This window comes from Leptonotus elevatus, chromosome 9, assembly GCF_054856555.1.
Source record: "Leptonotus elevatus isolate MCC_2025b chromosome 9, RoL_Lele_1.0, whole genome shotgun sequence".
NCBI classification, from domain to species: Eukaryota; Metazoa; Chordata; class Actinopteri; order Syngnathiformes; family Syngnathidae; genus Leptonotus; species Leptonotus elevatus.
In genome coordinates, this window is record NC_141247.1 from 14,692,115 (window position 1) to 14,697,896 (window position 5,782).

The window sequence follows — 5,782 nt, forward strand, 5'->3', positions numbered from 1 at the left end:
AACTGGTTCACTCCAATTTAATTTCAGATGTTCTAGTAGGCTTTTCCTGACTTTTCCCCCTGCTGAATTCTGCTGTTTCTGTGCCACTGAGTGGTGTTTGAAACTGTTGATAATCAATAAAAACAGTCTTGTACACACTGTTTCACGGTTTTTTTTTTGGTGATGAGAAGTGTTGTTTTTGCACCAAACCTGTATTTTATTATTATTATTATTATGGCAAAAAACCTTAGTTGGTTGTGTTTCAGAGATTTTAAATATGTTTATGCAAAATGTTGGTCTATTTTTTTTTATATCAATTTAGCAATCACGTCATTAGGCCAGTGCTTCTCAATTATTTTTATGTTATACTTCCTCAGGAAGAAGAAAATATTTCGCGCTCCCCAGACTCTCCGCCGCAACTTTAAAAAGTATAATTTGTCTATAAAATTGTAGGTACACCTCTGCAGAGGAGCTAATACTCTTTGCACGCTCTTTTACAATGAGAGCACAACTGCCACCTACTGTAGTGGATGTGCAATTACACTTTCTTCGAATCCAGCAAAAAAAAAAAAAAGGTTACCTGAGGTCAAAGTATCTACTTTTTTATAGTACTCTAAGCATTCTGCATTGCGCAAAATATTCTTGTTTATGACTGTCACCTAAATGTGCACTCTAAAAAGAGAATTGTTGAACCAATTTAAGATTACAAATCAAATTGCTGACAAACTTAAAATAAAATATAAAAAAATCGCTTCAATTGGTAACACATGATTGAATTAAGCTAGTTTAAGTAAGTTTAATTAATTATGAGTTCATTAAACTGAATACTTTGGATTGGAGTCACTTTGGATTAATTTAATTTGGGTAAATATATTAAGTTTAACAAACTCATAATTAATTAACCATAATATATTTACTTTGGACTAACTTAATTCAATTGTGTATATTACCAATTGAAGCGATTTTTTTTTTAATGGTCAACAATTCAATTTGTAATCTTAAATTGGTTCAACAGTTCTTTTTAGAGTGTGCATAATAATATGGATGTTTCTTTAAGGTAAGCTAATCAGACGCTGTTGGAAGCTCCTGGAGGTTGTGGAGGTCAAAAGCTCCACCCCCTGTCTGCCCAATCCAGCGGCGCAGGCAAGGGTGGGAAGGTGTCAGGGTTTTGTTTTTGTTTTTTTTTGTTTTTTAGGATAAGAGCCCCAAAAAAATTGTGAAATTGATGACGCTCCCAACTTAGACAACAACAGGAGAGCTTGCAGTCAAGGAGGCTGACATCCAGGTACGAAAAAGAGAGAGGAGGTGTGAAGTTGTCAGAGGAGGAGAAAGGGACGAGGGTCGGATGGAGGAGATGATGCTCAGAAGGTGAGCCAATCTTCCTGCTCACTTGACCCCTCCAATTACCACAGTGACGGTTAATTAGTGCAGAGGTAAGCTCTGGTAATTACCACATTGTGTCTCGGACAAAAGGCTACAACACGCACACACAAACACGTTGCTATGGATACCTCTATATCTTATCTATCGCTGCGCTGGAAGAGAGAAGATGGAAATAGATAAAAGAGTTGGGGGGGGGGGGGATAACAAGAAGTGGAGACAGAGAGAAGGCAAACAAAAGCGCTACAAAGGCAAAGCAAGAAGTAACAACGTTTAGTTCAGAGGGGGCGGTTGGCGACGTGTCATCCGCGTTAACAACTAACTCTGTCGAGGAATGACAGTTGAAAAGGCAATCATCAGGTGCATTAGTGAGGGAAACGCTCAAATCCGAGCTTCGTGCTCAGATACCAACTCGCAAGCCTCCCACCAGGCAATAACCAAGATTTGCCGGAGCAGATCAGAAGCGCACGAGTTCGCAACGAACTAAGCAGAAAAACTTATGTTTTCCTCATATGAGCTCTGATTCCTGCAGCTGGTGTATAGTTGCACCTGTAATGTACATCATCCAATACAAGTACTGTACCCCAAAAAATAATAATAATCCAACACAGGTGTCCAACTAATTGATTTAAAAGTTGCACTTTTCATAGACATAACAAACGGAACAATAGTTTTATACTTAAACATTTGCATGCCACATTTTTCCAAATTAAATTTACTGCTAACAACATATAAAACATTCAATTGAAGTGTCATTTATATATATTGCACTATCAACGCTATTTCCAAATATGCTATATCTTTTCAAAAAATGAAAGGTCCGAATGGTAAATTCCTATGTAGTGTTATTTCTACGAATTATTAGCCAAGTGATGAAAATGTCTTGAGAACAAATCTTTTTAACTCTTTTGTACATTTGACTCTGGCTGTTTTGTTTGAAAAATAATAGCTGTAATGCAGAAGGAACCTTGTTATGTTTGCGTGCAGATTGATTTCTATTACACTGTCTAGTCAGCTCATCAAAAAGAGAAAAGAAAATATTGGATCGCTCATGGCTCGGACTTTTGACAACGTTAACCACAGTCGTTGATTTTTGGTAAGTATTAAAGCCTTTTCTCTTGTCAGGGCTTCAGTGTGAGCAGACTTTGATGGGGACCAATACTCAATAAATTAGTGACTTTTAGCTAATTAAATTAGTGATCCGAAAATACATTATTTTGGGGTGGTATAACTGCCCTCTAAGGGAAACCATTATTACCTCATTCACTGCCATTGACGGCAATAGACGTCAAAAATTAATTTGAACTGTATATGTGGTTATAAAACCAAAAACATGAATACTTATTATGTTTAGGCTATATTATAAATATAATATTAATACACAACTATATCTAAAGTATATTTATAAAAAATAAAATAAAAAAAATCTCGCTGGGGTTACTGGTGTATTGTTATGTTTAATCCCCTGTTAATTTCCCTCACTTTCACCGCCCTACTCGTTTTTGCACGGTTTTATTTACTTACACGTTACCTTACACGTTACCTTACACGTTACCTTACACGTTACCTTACACGTTACCTTACACGTTACCTTACACGTTACCTTACACATTACCTTACATGTTGCCTTATACGTTACCTCATATTTTATACAAACTATATAAATCACCTAACCACTTTGATTCTATCCTATAACATGCCAGTGGTGGCAAATGGCCTATACAGATATATACATAGGACTGTGTTTATATTATTTGTATGCATAAATTAGTTTTGGTTTCCTGGAATGTTTGTGGCGCTCGCTCACAGGCAAAAAGAATAAAAACTTTAGACCATCTCTTAAAATTAAAAGCAGATATTTGCCTCCTACAAGAAACCCACCTACAAAAATCTGAAGAAAAATTACTTATTGATAAAAATTTTAGCCAAGCGTACTCTGCCCCTTATAACAGTAGACAAAGGGGAGTCTGTATACTCATACATAATAATTTACTCTTTACTCTAAATAATACAATAACAGACCCAGAGGGCCGATACATTATTATTCAGGTGACTATATTTAATAAAATATATACATTCGGTAATTTATATGCCCCTAATAATGATGATCCGGCCTTTTTCCATGAATTTTTCTCTAAACTGTTTGAATTAGCAGCGAACTCTACTATTATTATTGGAGGAGACTTTAACACAACCTTAAATCCATTAATAGATCGTTCTAATAAAACAACATGTATAAGGCGATCACAATCCACAAAAGTAATAGGGGAATATATGGATGACTTTGGCCTCGTCGACAGCTGGAGACTTAAAAACCCAAATAAGAAGGAATTTACCTTCTTTTCCGCTGTGTGTCTTGGACTGTAGGATACCGTTCTCTCCAAACTTGTGTTTGCTAGGTGACTTAACAACAATTGACTTACCACATAAACAATTTCAATCTATACTTGTAGCCCTTACTATCGCAAAAAAAACAATTCTTGTTAACTGGAAAAATAAACAAACTTTGAATATCGACCAATGGTCTAACCTCCTCATAAATCATATTTTAATGGAAAAAATATCTGCCTCAAATAAAAACCAAATGTCAAAATTTAAAGAAACATGGTCTACGTATATAGAATTTTTTAACCTAAACTTGGATTTTAATTCTGCCTGTTAGCGAGAGCCACAGCAGCGTTATAACTGGCATTGATGTTTCTGTATTAGGCAATTTGTAACTAATGGTTGTGTTTCCATAGTCAGGAACCCGGCTGCTGCCAGCGGGATCGAGCGGATTCACCTCCGATGGGCACCAGGGGTTGATATTCGGATTCACGGCATGCCAGTGGGTTAATTCTGTGGGTGCTGTCCCCCCTGGCGGGGAGTGGGCGGGTCTGCCCCTCTGTTGGCTGCTGGGTGGCGGCTGCGTCTTGGCCGTTCCCTGGGTCTCTTGGGGGGTGCTGCGTTGCGGGGCTTTCCCTGGTGTCGGGGGCGGCGCCGTTCCGGCGCGGTCCGTCGCTCTGGGCCCGGCGACGCGGTTCGGGGCCTGTGGGCCGCCGGGGTGCCCGGTGGTTCCCTCTCCCCTCCCCCTTCCTCCCCCTTGCTGCCTCTCCCTCCTCGCCTCTCCCCGCCCGTCCTCCGCCTCCCTGTCCCCTCTCCCTCGTCGCCCTTCCTCCTCCTCTCCCCCTCTCCTTGCGTCCCTGCCGCTGCCCCCTGCCCTTCTTGTCGTCCCCTTCCCTCCTCCCTTCCCCTTCCCCGGTACGCCTTCCTTCCCCTCCCCTGGGCCGGGGGCTCCATCCATGGCCCGGGTCTCGGTGCTATGGGGGCCGGCGGGGGTGGCTGGGGTTTGGTGTCGTGCCCGCCCCGCTCCGGTGGGCGTCCTGACACCTCGGGCGGGACCCAGTATCCGGGGGGCGAGCCCTATCGCCCCGCCGGACGGGTCCCATATGCCCGCCGGGGTCCTGGTGGGGTGGGTGGGGGCTTGGTGGGCCGGTGCGCCTCCTGCCCCCGCCCGGTTGGGGGGGGCCCCGCTGGTCACACCTCTTAACTCACTACACTAGGTTTGCACAATACACTTTTATAGACATATAGGGCACATAACACACTTTGGGGGGTGGGGTAGGGTGGAAACACCGTCTTCACCCTACAACTCCCCTCCAATTTTAATACACCACACAACTTGTGGGTGGGGGGGGGGGCTTGGGGGCTTGTGGGGGTGCCATCGGTTGGGGGCCGCAGTATAGAGCAGTGCTGCGGTCCCCTGTCCGTGTCGCCACCCGCCCCCCCCCCCCCCGCCCTATCTATTTTTTTTAATGCACCACATACACTCAGTAACATGCTTGGGAGGCGGGTGGATCGGAGCGTGGGAATATCATTTCCCTCGGCTCCGGTTCACCTGCTCCTAATTTTAATGCACCACACACACACACTTGTATATACACTGGGTGGGGTCACATTCACGGTTTAGGGGTAGAGTTCGCCAGTCCGCGAGCTGGCGGACTCAGTAACAGGGGTTAATTTTCACAAAGAACGCTGGGGTGACGACCGGGGCCTTCCCCCGCTGGGCCTGGGGTTCGGGGGTGTCGGCCGCCCTCCGGTGCCCCCATCTCCCCCTTCTGCCCCCGGTGTTCCGTCCTTCCACACGGCGGGGGGTGGGGTGGGCGCGGCTGCCCTCTCCGCTCCGCTGTCCGGCCCCTCTTCGGCGCCGGTGCCTGGGTGCGGGTGGTCCCCGGGGGCTGGGGGTCGGGGGTTGGGGGGCTGCCGGTTGGTCGGGGTGGGGTCGGGGGGGGGGGGGCGGCTTTGTTGGGGGGGGGCGGTGGTGGGGGTTGCGGGGTGGGGGGGGTGCTGGGGGTGGGGGGTGTCTGGGGGATTGGGGGCATGGGGGCGGCTGGGGCTGGGTTGGGGTGGGTGGCGGGGGGTGGATGGGGGGCGGGGGGTGGTG